This window comes from Hydra vulgaris, chromosome 06, assembly GCF_038396675.1.
Source record: "Hydra vulgaris chromosome 06, alternate assembly HydraT2T_AEP".
Taxonomy (NCBI): domain Eukaryota; kingdom Metazoa; phylum Cnidaria; class Hydrozoa; order Anthoathecata; family Hydridae; genus Hydra; species Hydra vulgaris.
Window position 1 is genome coordinate 27,227,913 of NC_088925.1, and position 18,136 is coordinate 27,246,048.

The following is an 18,136-nucleotide window of genomic DNA, read 5'->3' on the forward strand; positions in this document are numbered from 1 at the left end:
ATTCAAAACATTTTGGTTTGAAAAAATAAAATTCAACGAAGCATGCGATGATTGAACTAGTAGTTCAAATATCAAGTGCATTCAGTAGTAACTACTTTACCTTAGGAGTTTTCATTGATCTGTCAAAAGCTTTCGATACCGTTAATCATAATATACTAATAAAAAAACTTGAACACTATGGTGTAAAAATAACAATTTACTTTGGTTCAAAAGTTATTTGACCGATAGAAAACAATTTATAGTTTATGAACAAAAACAAACATTTCCGACTGCCGTAACTTGTGGGGTTCCCCAGGGCTCTATTTTAGGACCACTGTTGTTCCTAGTGTATAATAATAATTTAAATTTAGCAATAGACCTATTAAATTGTATTCTTTTTGCAGATGACTCCAATCTTTTTTATTCCCACAGTGATATTAATACACTATTTGAAACAATAAACGAACAATTATTGAAAGTTAATGAGTGGTTCAAAAGTAATAAACTTTCTCTAAATGTGGATAAAACCAAATTTATTTTGTTCTATAAAGTTAATAAATCAAAAAATCAATAACACTAACATTAAAAGAGAAAACTCAGTAAACTTTTAGGCGTGATCTTAGATGAACATTTACGTTATAGTTTACATATAAAAAGTATTGAAAATAAAATATCAAAAAATTTAGCAATGATATATAGGGCTAAACCATTTTTAAACAGCAGTTCTTTAAAAAGTTTATATTTCTCTTTTATTTATTTTTATTTAACTTATTGCAATATTGCATGGGCAAGTACAAACCATACAAAATTAAAAAAATTGTACTGTAAACAAAAACACTCGTGCAGAATAATTTTTGGAGCTAATAGAACTCTACCTTGTGAAGCTCTTCTGCGTATACTTGGAGCATTAAATATATATAAAATCAACTTACACCAAGTTTTAATGTTCATGTATAAAACAAATATAGGATTATCTCCTAAAATATTTCAATCCTATTTTGACAAAATAGTTCATAAATATGCAACAAAATTTTCATGTAACAACTTTGTTGTCCCAAAATATAATTCAAAACCAACTTCATATTCAGTTCTTTATCGTGGATCCTACTTGAGGAAAATGTTTCCCGAAATTGTAAATACACGTAAAACTAGTATAGAGCAGTTTAAAAATTTTATTATCTTAATTATGGTATTACCTATATGACGTTTGCTAATTTATTTACGTTATGTCTAAGAAGTAGACTAATTTATTTATGTTATTTCTATGGTGAATATTAATTTATTTACTTTTTATTTTTAAATCTTACTTTAAATTTTTAAGATTTAAGCAAATGATAATATCTTATTTATTTTTTCTTATTCACTTGATCTTACTCTTTCTTTAAATTTTTATTCTTTAAGTTTTTCTTTAAAAGACAAGGAATTGTTATCTATTTTACTTTGTCATTTTTATTATTATTATTATTATTTTTTTTTTAATAAAAAGTTTTTTAACTATAGATATTTAAATATTACGGTTTTTGTAAATACGTGAGAATAGGGCTTGGTGATAACGCTAAATTAGTCTTCTTCTTGCCCCGCCAATATTTATTTTTATTTATGTGCTTCGAAACTGTATATATTATTTAACGGCAAAATAAAAAAAATAATAAAAAAAATAAATAAATAATAAAAGAGAGCAAAAGAAGCAAAAAGAAGAAGCAAAACTGGCTTAATCAAACTCTAATACCATGATAGGAGATTGAAAACATTCTGCAAATATTTCCACAAAAATCATTTAGTTTTATTTTAGCATTTTATGGGGATAATGCCATATTATAAATTTTTCAAAAACTTTTATTAAGGTTTTCCTATAATTATATTTTTTTAGGATAAAACTATTGGTTCAAAGCAAACTTAGCTTTCTTTCCATGTAGCAATTTACATTATAAATATTATTATATAGTTATACCAAACGAGTCACTGAAGGTCATACTTGAAGTAAGGTTTTTTTAAAATTATTAGAAAACAAGTACCAGAAATACCAAAAAAGTTAAACAAATATCAAAAAGAACATGACTTTATAGTAAATTTTTTTTAAAAAAATCGACTAAGTTATGTGTTAGAAAAACCATTAAAAAACAATTTTTAAGGATTATTTTATTTTAGCTATATTTTGTTTTATTCTATGTTTTAGAATTTTTATTTCACAAGATTTTTTTCTGATTGAGTTCATAATTGACTTTATTAATAAAAAAGGTTTTCTTATTTGATATTTTTTGATTATTTACGTTATATTTTTTTATAGGTAAAATATTTATAAAAAAAATTGAGTCTCTATTTCGATTTCTTTTTGTTTTCCCAAAAAAATATCTTTTAGGTGCTTCAAAACTATTTTTATCATTATAATTTTACATATATATATATATATATATATATATATATATATATATATATATATATATATATATATATTATATAGAGGCAGTGGTGGACTGGTCCCAGGGAGTATCGGTAGAATTCCCGGTGAACCGGTATGAATTTGGGCCAGTGAGCCGGCCTAAATTAGGTCTATTAAGAGGAGCTGAAAAATTACGCAATAAAAAACAAAGCTGATTTAATCAGCAGCTAATAAATGTCTCAAAATAAGTGATTGCATTTCTAAAAGAGATTCCAGTACAAGCATAGCTCATGAAAATATAGAAAACGCTGAACAGGCTCTGGTCACCTCGAATATTAATCACATACCAACACTCACAGAAACAGTGCATGTTGTACTATAGTAGTTGATGAAGTATTAAGTACAACAGAGGTAGCAGTTGAAAGTTTGTCAACATATATTCAAAATGAGACTCACACTCAGAGACAAATTGATCCAAACACTAACTGCATAGAAACCGTAAGCGAACATATTGTTGATATTGTTGTTGATCAAGCAGAAGAACATCTGGTTTTCTCATCCACCATCCACCATTAACCCTTCTTATCCACCATCTACCCTTCTTAAAAATTTTTTTGAAGTTCATTCAGTCCAAACTGTTGCAGATCCGATTATTATGAAATCTTTTGAGCAACATAATGGTCCGAACCGTAAATGGTTATCTTATTCTCAGGACGATAATGCATTATATTGTTCAATATGTTTACAGAAATATGCTTAGCGTTTTCTTCGATTGACGTATTAAACTTTTTTTTTAAAAGGAATGACAGATAGAAAACATATTCATCAAAGAGTAGAAGAACATGATGAAATCAACATGCCATAACAAATCAACAGAAGCATATTTCCAATATTTTTCAAAATCTAATGTTCAAAACATACTGTTTTCCACACAATTAGAAGTACGACGAGAACAAGTTCAAAAGCGACATCAGGTGTTGTTACAAGTGATAGAAATCATAAAGCTGGTTGGTAAACGTGGTCTGAGTTACAGAAGACAGGAGTTTGAAGCGGCATACACATTGTTAGATAAATCACTTGATTATGGCAACTTTTTAGAAATGGTGTTGCTTGTAAGTAAATACAACGTCTGCCTAAAAGAGCATATAAATACTTGCAGTGAGAAAAGTGCAAAACGAAAAGAAACAGGAAGTACTGGAAGAGGTTCCATGGTAAATTTTCTCTCCAAGAACACAATCACAAACTAATTCAAGTTATGTGTCGCTTGATACAGAAAACCATTGCCAAAGAAGTTAAAGCTGCTGGTATGTTTTCGCTGCAAATAGATACAACACAAGGTATAACGACTAAGGATCAATACTTAATTGTCGTTAGATATGTAACTGACCGAATTTATGAAATGTTATTGACAATGGTTGCATGCAAATCTTCTACTGGGAAATATTTATCAAGTATAATGTCGCAAACTGTGCGTACATTGAACATTGATGTATTAAAGTGCGTTGGTAATGTAACAGACGGAGCTACTAGCATGAATGGAGAATACAAATGACTCGCAGCATGGATGTTCAAAGAAAATCCAAACCAAATAGATGTTTGGTGTTATGCTCATGTTCTTAATTTGGTTATGTCAGATGTTTGTAGTACCGTGCTTTCTAGTATTTCACTATGTATTAACACTTTAATTTACTTACTTTTTTTTTTTTAATTTAATTTTTTTAATTTAATTTTTTTTTTATCTAATTAACAAGTTTAATTTAAATTAGTGTTAACACTTTAATTTATTGAACGACGTAGCAGTTTTTATTCGTGGATCATATCAGAGAATGGACATTTTTTTGGCGAAAAATCAAAATGACGAACACCATCGTAGGATTTCAACTATTGGTGAAACACGTTGGCGGTCAAATGATGCTGCACTTACAAAAATATTTGGCGAATTTGCAAATCCAGATTCTGTTTTATAAGATAAACTAATAGTTACATTGTTTCAGATCAAAAACAATTTAAGCTTTATACCTGATGTTCGTGTAAAGACGAAAGGCTTCAAAGATGTATTCCTGATATTTGAAAAAATTTTAACTGCACAGATATATTTACGTATTTTTCAGTCAACAACACCACTGTCGAAATATTTGCAAACCGTTAATATAGACATTTTGATTGCTTATAACATTGTAACAAAAACTACAGAAAAACTAAAAACTTATTCAATAGAGTTTGATACTGTATTGGCTGTACGAATAATTTTGTCAGTAATGTTAATGAAAAACTTGATTTACATGATTTGGAAGCAGAAAGTACTCTGCCAGAAAAGAGAATCTGAAAGAAAAAACTATTTCCTGATGAAGATGGTAAAATCCAACCTGAAGCTCCTCTTGATATTCTCACTTCTTATAAAGTAAAAGTTCATGACGTAATAAATAAAACCATCATAGAAAGCATGAACAAGCGTTTTCAAAGAAGCCAAAAGTTTTATGCTGATTTCTCTCTTTTAAGCCCTAAAAACTTTGAACAGTTTAAAATTCAAAATGTACTAACTACCGCTTGTGAAAAGTTGAGTAAACATCTATTGCCATTTGATGAACAAGCAACAACAGAAAATTTACGTACAGAGCTTACCAGTTTCATTTGGAACAGGGATAGCATTAAAGACTCCGTTTTGAGTACGTATGATATAGAGATAGAAAATTTAGAAAATGTTTAAGAACTTAGACATAATTTTCATCAGTCATGTGTTGCCTGAAAAAATTGCACCATTTTCTGTTACCTGGTTTTGATTTAATATAATTTAGTAAATGAAGCATATGCAAGAATTGGTTTAGCGTATAAGTAAATTTTGTCGCTTTCATTTACGCAAGTTGCACGCAAAAGAACTTTTTCCATTTTAAAATTCATTAACAATCGTTTGCGGAGCACCATGACTCAAGATAGAATCATTCATGATGATGAACACAGAAAAGAAATTTCGATGCACATAGATGCAGACAAAATAACTGACGAGCTAGCTTTAACAAGTGCTTAAAAAACTGTTAATTGCTTGATTTTAAAATAGTATTGGTATCTTTTTAATCACATTCTTAAAATAAAATTCACTTTTATTAGCCGCGTTTTTCTATTTGTTTTTTTTTTCCAGGTGGAGCATTTAATCAACTTTGGGTTTAGTTTTTTTTTTCAAATAATTTGGCTATCCAATTTTTTTCCTCAAAATTTTACTAATTAGAATTCGAATATTTTATCAGGTTTGATCAATTTTTAACCCGTTTCTATTCTTTCATTTTCTTTAATTGGGCCGGACAAATGTAAAATTCCCGGGCCGATTTCAAGCCTCAGTCCACCCCTGTATAGATGATATATATAATTATATATATATATTACTATAGAGGTATTATATCGCAATAGATAATTTGCCGGCAAATAATTTTGAGATTATTCAAATGTCTTCGTTTTTTAACCACTGCCGGAAAATACTTTATAAAAATAAATAAATATTATAATACACAATTAAAACTGTTTTTCTCACACTACCAAGTCACTGCCAGAATATATATTTACTATATTTAAATTATTTCATTACTCGCTCTGCTGAAAATTATTCTTGAATTATTTGCAGGCACAATTGGCAATCTGGTGTAACTTTATGAGTTATGAAAATATAATAATAGTGATAATATATACTTATACTTTTACCTTAATACTTTCTCACCTGAAATGAACCAGTAGCATAAAACGGTTATGCAATTGACATTTGATGTACTGGTAAAATGTACGTATACTGTATATATATATATATATATATATATATATATATATATATATATATATATATATATATATATATATATATATATATATATATATATATATATATTGCTCCATCAGCATTTTACCTAAAAAATGAGTAAATTGACAAGCATATTTTTAAAGTAGAAAGTTCTTTATAACACTCTTTATAGCATATTTACAAAAACATAATGTCAATTCGTTTTTTTTTTTCAAGTTTGCTTTCAAGTCTGGTCTGTACCAAACTTTAAAAAACGACCTGAAAACTCGTTTTTTAGGTACAAGTACAAGTTCAGTTCAAGTTGAAGTCGGTTTTTAAGAATAGCTTGAGTTTAAGTTTGCTCTTTGGATACACTTAAGTCGAGTTTCATTTTTGAAGTATGGCTTCAAATTTCAAGTTCATTTCTTGCATTCCACCAAAAATCAATTTTTGTTTAAATGATTTTAAAATGAATATTAAAATTACTTATTAAATTTTTAACAGATAGTTTGATGTGTTTTGGTATATAATTACTGTAAAGATTTTTCTCCCAAATTCCACGGCACGACACAGCCCTAAGATCACAGCTCCTTTTTTAATCTTATATAAATATAAAGAAGTACACGTTTAAAATAGCTTTTAGTAGTTTTTAGGTAACTTTGTTTTTTGTTAACTTTTTATTTTTCCTAGTAGTTTTTTTTTTCAAATTTCTTTTTTCATAAAAAAAAAGACTTTAATTTCAAATGAAAGTATCACTTATTTATTAGGCTACTAAACAATCTGAACTGACTAACTAAAAAACAGGAGAAACCATATGTTACTCGGTTAAACGGACTAAGTTGCCCTGTATAAGTAATCAAAGATCATTTGCAGGTGAGCTATTGAGAATATGCAATTAATTTGGTGTAAACCATGGAGCACAGAACGTTCGTTGAGCGTCTTAAAGACATCCTACGGACTTAGGACGTCTTCAAGGTGCCTTTTAGCAGAGTATGACGAAAAAGCATTTTAGGTGGTTTACGACACTTTTTAACAAAGTTAAGTACATAACCAGAGCAAAAATTGAACTTCAGGTATAAAATTTTTAAAGCCAAGTTTTAAAATTATGAGATCCAAAGATTTGCTTCTGCTTATTTCCATTTGTAAAACTTTTCTGAATATCATTTTTAAAATTTCAATATTTTGCTTATTTACAATTATCCAAAATATTAGATTTTCACTAAAAGAGCTTATTCAAAATATGTGCCTTTGTAGATAATATATTCTTTTCTATATTTGCTTTATAAAATTGTATTAATTATTTGTGTTAAAAATTTGAAATGGATTTAAAGATGATTTTCAAAATGCTACAAAAAAATGATACTAAGAAACATAAAAAGCTTTTAAAGGATCGTGAAAAGGTTTTCTATTCTATTGCACTAGATACCACGAGTAAAAAAGTTATGTCCTTTGCAGCCAATTGCAGCAATTTTCTTAAAACTATTCAAGCTAATGAGGAATTCATAAATTTAAAGTAGTTAAATAAAAGGAAGAAACAAGCAGAAAAATGCAAGACAATAATTAAGGTTAGGAAATTGGAAACTGATCAAGAAGGAAAAACTTGAGAATCGATGGGTTAAAATAAATCCGAACAGTCGTCGTTAAAATCATCGTCGTTAAAAAATTAAATTATAACGATAAAGTAGATATTTTAAACATGCAAATGTTTAAAAAAGGAAATATCTACATTGACAAGAAGCTACACTTGTAAGAAGCTTTGAGAGCAACTGTAGAATAAACGAGAACGAGGTAAATTTAATATTTCTACAATTGCAGATAGTTTAAATAACAAATTAGTTTCCTTTTTTAATTCAAAATGAGAACTTGATTAAAAGAAATAAAATAAGAACATCAACTAGTTAATTTAGGGCTGATATTACTCGTGCAAGTTTATTGAAACAGCGATTGAGTCACGAATTAAATTGTGACTGATTCACGAATGATAGTTATATTTCGTAATTTAGACACGAATGATAATAGCCATTTGTGACTGGACTCAAAACAAAATACAAAATTTTAAAACATCTTCTTGAGACTGTCTCAAGAAGACGTTTATAAATTTTGTACTTTGTTTATTATTGTTAAATATTGTATTTTTAGTCTACTAAAGAATTATATTATTCGAACCAATTACTTAAATATAAAAATAATGATCAAAAATCACAAAATGAAGGAGGTTATAGGAAAAAAGTATAAGTAAACTCTTTTATAGATAACTGTAAAACTTCTAATGAGTCTTTAATTTTCCATTTATTTGTTGATGCATTTGTTAATGCAAGCCCAACTTTGGGATCGAAATTAAAAATCAGTAAAACTAACTTCCTATCATGTCTAACATACTACAACATTAATATAATAGACAATAGTAAGCTAGCTAAAAAAGAGCTATTTAATTGTAGTAAATTTAACAAAACCAAATAAAAGTCATAAAGTTGATGATCTAAACTGTAATATAGTAATTAAATCAATATTTTGTTTTAAAACTAAAGCTGTACTGGATTTAATTTTTTCAAATCCGGCCGGAGCCGGGTTTGCCGGATTTCTATTGACAAATTCGGCCGAAGCTGAATATCAAAACAAAATTACAGTAGCCAAAATCCTGTACATCCCTACTTGATATTAACAATGGTCAACTATGTTTACCATTCTCAATACCAAGTGACAACTATTTTCTGTTAAACTTCATTGTCATTATTAAAATAGAAGGGCACAATTTTACATAACTTATCATAAAATAACAAAATAATTGATAAACTATTGAAACTTTCAATTTGAAAGTGAAGTAAAGTAACTTCAGTTTCAGTTACTTTTCTAAAATATCTTTGATCAGTTTTGAATTGCACTTTAGAGAATTAAGCGAGCTGCATTATATGTCGGGAGTGAACTATGATGATCATTGAGGATCTCCCCAGCAACACTGAACAAACGTTCTGATGGTATACTTGTCGGTGGGGCACCACCCAAATAAATGCAAGCCACTATCGTTAGAGCTCAGTGTGTCTCTATATTTCTGGTTCTACCAGATGCTGACTTAGCTGAGTGTTGATGCATGTTGGTAATTGTTCTTTATGTGCTGTGCCTCCAGAGGACGTTGTTTGAACAATTTTATCAACAATACATTGTCAGAGTAATAATGATGATGTAGAAGAATTACCCAGCCGGGCATGTTTTGCTGGGTTTTCTTAAATTTTGTCAATCTACTGCTCAGCATGCTCAGATTGACTTCCATCTTGCATTGATACCCTCTGTACTGTAACTTTATTGAATGTATATTTAACCACATTTGTGTCTTCACTTCAGACTCTATCGTGTTTTTTCACTTAAGAATATCGTGTGATTCCCTTCAAAATTTATTGTTGAGTTATTATTTGAAATTAGGCTCAGCTAATTAAATTGTAAAGAAATGTAAATACATGTACCATTACAAACAGAGAGTTAATAGAATATAGAATCACAAAGAACATTGGTTTGTATAAATAAAATATTAAATAGACATGTAATCACGGGCAAAAAAATGTAATAAATGTCTGACCAAAATTCAAAAATCCGACTAAAATTTTGCCAGATTGGCTAACTTTTTGCCGGAGCCGGATTTGGGCCGGATTTGTAAAAACGGACGGATTTCGGCCAAAACCGGGGCCGAAATCCGGTACAGCCCTATTTAAAACTCTGCTATTTCATATATTTAGTCTTTCTTGAGAACAAGGAATCTTTACTAATAAACTTGCAGGGTGATACCAGTCCTAAAATCAGGAAACGCGACCTGTAATGGCAGACCTATCTCCATATTACTCTACTTTTCAAAATTAGTAGAACATATAATGTATATATAAAGATAATACAATCTTTATTTTATCACTTTTAGATAAAAACCTCATCCTTTATAATAAACTCTCTGGATTTAAAATATGGTAGTCTATTGATCAGGTCATAGTTTATCTTGGTTACTATATTATTAAATCATTTAATGAAAATTTTTATACTTTTGGTGTTTTTATTGATTTTAGCAAGGCTTTTTACTCGGTCAATCATTATATTTAGTTAACCAAACCAGAAAACTACGGTATTAAGTATACATGTTTTAAATGGTTCAAGAGCTACTTGTCAAATAGACAGAATATAATATTTATAAATGTAGGAAAGCTAACAATATGAATACCTTGTGAAGATCTGCAAGGGTCTAACTACAATCACTTTTACTTATATTATATACTAATGATTTGAACAAATCTGATAATGATACCTGTGTTTCAAATTACAAATCTCCATACTATATAAAAATATATTAGTCACAATTATGTTTGCTGATGATAAAAATCTATTATTTTATTCTCATACTGATATAAAAATGTTATTTAAATCAAAAACAAAGAAATCCTACGTCTTGCTGAATGGTCTAGAGAAAACAAGTTGTCAGTAACTTCAACTAAAATATAATATACTTTTTTTAATTATGATTAAAAAAATTATATTATGTTTTAATTAAAGTTACTGACAAAATTTTTGCAACTATACTAGTAACAATTGTTAGTATACTATCATGAACGAAACAAAATTTAATTTTTTCCTTTAAAAGTTCCAAAACTAATGAGGACTTTGATATAAAAAAGCCTAACCAAATTCAGCGTACTCTGACAAATATGTAATATGGCGAGATCATACAAAGTATGATCTCTCTATATTACAAAGGTAAAATCTTAAATAGTTTTGGTCTGATTTATTGGGTAAAACTTTTTTTAAAACTCTTATATTTTTTCTTTTCCCATTGTGATCGTAATTAAACTAACATTACTTGGTGCAATACTAATACATAACCATTAGCGAGATCTCGTCTCGTTCTCGTTTCTCGTGAGAAATGGGACTTCTCGTGAGAAACGAGAAATAGAAAATTCTCGCGAGAAGTAGAACGAGACTTAAATATTATATTATTTTCCAAATTAAAAATTATTATAATTTAGAAAATGCTTAATAATTTGTTTTTTAATTAATTAATATTTTGACTCAGTGATTTTAATAAATCTAATTAAAAATTTAACTTGTTTTTTTAATTAGATTTTTTAATTTGATTTTTAAAAAAAATCTAATTAAAAAATTTTAATTAGATTTTAAATAATTTTAATTAGATTTTAAATACAAAAACTTTTTGTATAAAATGGTGCACTTCTAACTTAATTTCATTAGTTTACCAGTGGAATTCAACTTACACATATTGTTCATATTGAAAAGAAATATTCTTGCCTCATTTCAACGATCAAAAATGTCACCAAGAAAAAACAAAATCTGGAGATATTTTCAAAAAACAAGTGACGGTGCTGAATGCAAGGCGTGCAAAAAGTCTTTGAAAACAAAAGATGGAAACACAAGCGGACTTCATCGTCACCTCGAAAAAAAACACAGCCAAGATTACGTTGAGTATTCTGAAAAAACTGATGACTCTATTCTTCCTCCTGCTAAGAAGAAACAACGAACCATGGTCGAAATGCTTGAAACAAAGTCCAAATATGACAAAGACAATTCCATTTAAAAATAGTTTGACTCTGCAATGCTGGATTACTTTTGCACTGATCTGGCATCCTTTTCAGCAGTCGAAGAAAAAGGTTCAAGCTGGAATGAAGAGCATAATAATGGTGATTACGCCAAATCTAAAAAGTGCTGCATTTACTTTTGACCTTTGGACTTCTAGAGCTCAGGACAGCTACATCTCTTGGAATTTTCATGCTATTGACGAAAATTCGAGACTACATCACTGGACACCCCATGTCCAACAGTTCTCAGACCGACACACAGGTATCTTAATTGAAGGAAAGCTGGATTTTTTCTTAGAAGAACTAAATTTGCCTGCTGATTTGCCAATGTACTGCGTGAACGACCAGGCAAGAAACATGAAACTTGCAGTCAAATTGTCAAAGCGCCTTGACCAATACTTGTGCAACAATCATATTTTGCAATGTGCAGTTCGAGACTCATTTGGAATGACTGCTGAAATGGATGATGCGTTGCAAACATGCAAAGATTTGGCTTCTTTAACTCACCAGTCAACAGTTGCAGCTGAGTTGCTTGAATCAGAATCAGACGGTCAAGGAATCAATTTTTGACAGTTACGCCAATCTGTTGACACAAGATGGAATATTGAACTGAATTGTATGGCTTCTGTCCTACATCTAAAGAGTGCAATTATTAGCAAATGTGCAGATGAAGAAATTTTTTCTTCAAAGACCATCAGTGTATCACAGTGGAAATCATTCGAGGGAGCAGTAGAAATTTTGGCACCACTTAAAGAAGCTACAGAAACGTGGTCGGCTGAGTCTATTCAAACAATTAACACTGTCGCCGATTCTCTTTATTTAATCCATGACAAAATTGATCAATTTATTGAGACGGATGGAAAAAAAAGCTACGGTGTCTTGTATGCAAAAAACTTGAAAAGCTGCATTGAGAAAAGATTTCCTCTTTGTCACACTGGAAACTTATTGAGTGCTGCAGCAAACTACTTAAATCCTGCTTTAAAGGGACTTCACTTGAAGCTCTTCAAAAAATTTCAAACAACAAAAGAATGGTTAGCCTCACAGGTTAAGGATAATGTTGAGTGCCAACCTGTTGCCAGAGTCCTTTCAGCAGATTTGTCCCCTAATTCAAAACTGAAGCGCAAGTTAAACGTCAGACTTGAAACACAAGAGCCAACATCTGAACTGAATCCTATTTTGAGCGAAATGTGCCAGTATGAATATCTCCCTGATGCCAAAAAAGACTTTCCAATTCTTTATTGGTGGAAATTGCATTCAAATACATTGCCAGAACTCTCTTCATTAGCTAGACAAATTTTAGCTATTCCAGAAAGTTCAACTAAATCAGAGAGAGTTTTTAGCTCAGGTGGAAATGTCGTCTGATCATCCAGACATAACTTACACCCAGAAAAAGTAGAACAAATCATCTTAATCAGAGAAAACATTGTCTTGTTGGAAAAGTTTGGCAAAAAAATTTTGAATTAATATTTGAAAAAGTTGTTTACATTTGATAAATGTCATTTGCGTCTATTTGTCAAAACCAATTTTACATTTTTTTTTTTACTATGATTTTAATAAATTTGTTTTCAAAAATTGTTAAATTTCTCGTCTCGTCTCGTTCTCGGTCTCACGAGAAGTACTAACTTCTTGTCTCGGTCTCGTCTCGGTTTGAAAAAACCTAGTCTCGCTCATGGTTACTAATACAAACAAATTCTTTAATATGAAAAAATACCCAATCAGTATTATATCTAATGTAAACCGTTTTACACGTTCCCAACCGTTATTCAGTAAATTTGTTTAACGTAATATACTAAACATTTACCAAATAAATATTCATCATTTTTATTTTTTAAAATTCAATTATTCAAAAGAAATTAGAATAAATATTTAACCAGATATTCAAATAACACCTATATGCAGCCCAAAAGTTAATTTTTGGCAATTAAATTTTTAACCTCAATGAGAGCACCAAGTGTATGGAAAAAAACAATTGCAATTACACAGGTCTGCAATATAATAATTGTTTCAGATTTAATAAGTGATTTTTATAGTATTTTCAACGCTGATTTTGGGAAAAATAGTGAAAAAATTCCATCACAGACAGTTATTTCACAAACTGCTTGTCTAGTTTTAGCTTTTTCGATATTTTTTATAAGTACTTCAGTACTCTAGTAAGTTTGAATTTTGGTTTTTAAGATCTCCACAAACTGTTATTTAGCCTAAAGTACAAGTTGTTTTATGGACAATGGTTACTAGAGGATGTATAAACTCACCAGATTGCTTCTGCTACATTTGTGGTAACTATACCATTAAAAAGCGACAAAGAAACATCTCAGATTTTATTGAAAAGGTATATTTTGCCTATTTTGGTATAAAGTTAATCAATCAAGATAAGTCTTGGGCTTCACTCACAGTTTGTTCAATATGTGTTGAAGAACTGAGGCAATGGTTTCAAGGTAAAAAGCAGACCTTACGTTATGGAATACCAATGATTTAAAGGGAGCCCAAAAATCATAGTGATGACAGTTATTTTTGTTCTTACAACGTACAAGGCTTCAATTTGAAAAACAAAAAGGATATTTCTTACCCTAACATTCAACCAGCCATTTTCCCTATTCCTCATGAACCTGGAGTACCAATAACCTCTATTTCAGGTTCTTTGGATGATATTTTAGATGATTACAAAACATTGGCTTAGCAAGGTGATAGTGAAGAAGACAGTGATTGCCACAATCCTGGCACAACCAATCCCATTCCATTCTCACAATCAAAACTGAACAATTTAGTTAGAGACCTAGGTCTTCCTAAAGACTAGGCAGAAGTTTTAAGATCTAGATTGAAAGATAAAAATATGTTAGCTCCGGGTACATCCTTTTCTTGGTATCAATCAAGGGAAAATAAACTTGTATCTATCTTCTCTCAAAAAGGTGACCTGGTATTTCAATGCTGTTTGGTCAACAAAGTGGCTATACAAAGTTCCCTTGTTTTCTCTGTGAATGGGACAGTCGAGACAGAAAGCAGTACTACAACAAAGATCCAATTGTCACAGACATGCTCGACAACTTTAAGAAGTTGGGCTGTAGCATGAGCATTAAAGTTCATTTTCTCCATTCACATTTTGATTACTTCCCTGCAAACCTTGGTTGTGTAAGTGAAGAGTAAGGCAAAAGATTTAACCAAGACATCAAGGAAATGGAAAGAAGATATTAGGGAAGATGGAACGTCAACATGATAGCGGGAAATTGTTGGATGTTGAAGAGAGATGATCCTGAAAGAGTTTACAGCCGGAAAAGCAATAAAAGAAGCTTCGACAGAAAGCAAAAACGTTCTTAAAAGGACTTATAAGCTGAAGGAGAAATGTAAGTGTTCTTGAAATATAGTTTAGAAGATGATTTATACATAAAATAAAATTCTATAACGTTTGAAAAATGTGAAGAATCGGTTAAACTTTATTATTTTACCCAAAAATAATCCCTTTTTGTGAGAAAACCTGACCTGAAAAAAATGGATTGCATTTTCGAAATCAGCGCTGAGAAATACATAAAAAACAGTTATCAAATTTCAAACAACTTTTTAAAAACATTTTTTTGCAGACCTGTGTTATTAATGAACGATATACTGCAAAGCCTTTTTGAGATAGTAAGATTGTGTGGCTTTTTGATTATTTATGAAGTATATAAATATTTGTCTTTGTTTTTTTATTTTTCTTGTTGTTTTGTTTTTTTGCTTTGTTTTTTATAGCTTGAAATTTGCTTTAATAAGTCAATTTATGTTTTCTCAATCCTAAATGAAGAATATTTCAATGTTTGTTCAATGTTTGTTGTAACTTGCCTCTGCTTTCAACAAATATTGTTAGTATCTTACGGATATATATATATATATATATATATATATATATATATATATATATATATATATATTTTGATAGAGTTGATAGAGAAAGGATAAATATAACTCAGTTAAATTCTTGTTATATGATTAATTATTTTATTACATAGTTGCTTGCACTTGGTATTTATTGTAGTTATTTATTATTGATGAGGAGGTTGTTGTCCAATCACATAGTTTATTGATAGTTGTAATCTAATATAATTATTTAAAAATTGCAAAAACTCATAGTAAGTGCTGTGACTTGCAAAAACTCATAGCAAGCGCTGTGACTTAAAATTTTTGATAGACGGCTTTGGCTTACCTTCACGTGGTGTCTATTGTTAAAAATGTTTACTAAATGATTTCATTAATGGAATTTATCATTGCAATCATTTACTAAAAGACAAGAAAAAACTATATAAAGTAAAACATTAAAATGATCAAACTATTTTGTTAAAAACATTTTATTCGTTTTTTAGTTTGGAACAGCTTTTGAAACCAAACTTCTATCAAGCACTATATGAAAGATTGAAAGATTTATAAAGGTATGTAAATACCTTGTTTTGATTACCTTTTTTTTTTTTTACCACTATTGACTAATAATAGAAGTTTCTCAGTAGTAGGAGAATGTTTTAATAACTTATTCTCCAATTAATCAAAAATGTTTCTTTCAAATGAAAATTCGTTACACTTATTTAGTTTGGGGTAGTGTGGGGAGAGGGGCAAACGCCATGGATGCACCACAATGTATCTTTTAATCTAGTAAAACATGTTATGCTTCTTTGTTGTTGTACTTTAAATAAACAATTAGATATTTCAAAATTGAAGCATTTTTTGATATTATAGTGTTTGGTAGATTTCTGGTATGAATTTTTTTTTCAATTTTATAAAATTTTTAAAATTCATTATTTAAATTTTGAAAACAGTAATTGCATTGTTTTATCGTTGTTGTTTTTTTAGATTAGGTAAAGCCCAACCTAAAAAATAAGCCCTCCCGTAATATAAACAACAATTGTATTCGTAAAATCTTGTATAACATTATTTTATATTGTATACTATTTTAATCATTTTAGTAAAGATATAAATATTTACAAAATCAAGTCGTTTTTAATACTAGGATGTATCAAATCATCACCACCACACCCACCTCTATTGCTAACATACACCTCTTACACAAACTTTTACACAACCACCACACCCACCTCTATTGCAAACATTCACCTCTTACACAAACAAGCATCAATTAAGTTAAGAAAAATCGAAGAATATGTAAATGTGTACATAGGTCGTGATCAATCGCTTTAATGAGTTTGGAATGGTGCCTATTATAAAGAAACCAACAAGAATCATGCAAAACTGTTATTCTGCAATCGACAATATTTTCACAAACACTCTTTTCCATTCCACATTTAAATCAGGCATTAGTCGAAGTGACATAAGTGACCATTTTCCAGTCTTTGCAATTTTCAAAAAACCAAAAAATATACAAAAGAAAAATTCATTCTTAAAAAAAAGAATCTTTACCACCCAAGCAAAAAAAATGTTTAAACTAGAGTTGTCTTCTATAAATTGGAACTTTGTATATCTCGAGACATGCGCAAACAAAAGCTACAACCTATTTTTAAATAAATTTCTTAATTTGTACGACAAGCATTTTCCTAACAAAACTAACCGAATTAAAACTAAAAGACTTCTCAACCCTTGGTTCTCAAAAAATCTTTTAAAGTGTTCGAAGCAAAAACAAAAGCTATATATACGTTTTATTAAATCAAAGAAAGATCACGACAAGCATAATTACTTAAACCACAAACGTTTATATGAAAGAACCAAAAAATTAGCCCAAACTACATATTTCAAAAACAAGCTATTGAGCCTAAAAGGTAACGGAAAAAAAACATGGGATGCAATTAAAGAGATTCTCGGTAAACAAAAAATTCACAATAAAGTCTTACCAAGCGTGATTACCGTTGAGGACACTCAGATCTCTGATGGTAAATCGGTAGCAACAAAATTTAATGAGTTTTTTGTAAACATAGGTCCAAACTTAGCCAGTAAAATTAAACACACTCCTGTTCATTTCTCGAATTATCTATCGAAGTCTGATAAAAACTTTGAATTTAAAAAACTCACTAGTAAAGAACTTGAGGATTCGATGAAATAAAACTCAATACTAATAAACCAACAGGTTATGATTTTATTTCAGCAAGCATAATCAAAGATTGCCATGGATTTATTAAAGATGTTTTATTAGATGTTTTTGACAAATCGCTCAATACAGGTGTTTTTCCAGATAAACTTAAAATTGAAATTATTACACCCATTTTTAAAACAGGAGATGAAAGTCTGGTTTCAAATTATCGACCTATTTCAGTGTTACCAGTTTTTTCTAAAATCCTCGAGCGTTATATGTATAATAGGCTATTTTCCTTTTTGGACGAAAACAATCTTCTTTATTGTAACCAATATGGTTTTCGATCAAATTACTCTACGGAGCATGCACTTATGCAACTAGTTGAAGTTATCAGTGGAGCATCTTCTCATAACAATTTCACTTTAGGTATATTTCTAGATTTGTCAAAAGCGTTCGATACCGTTAGCCAT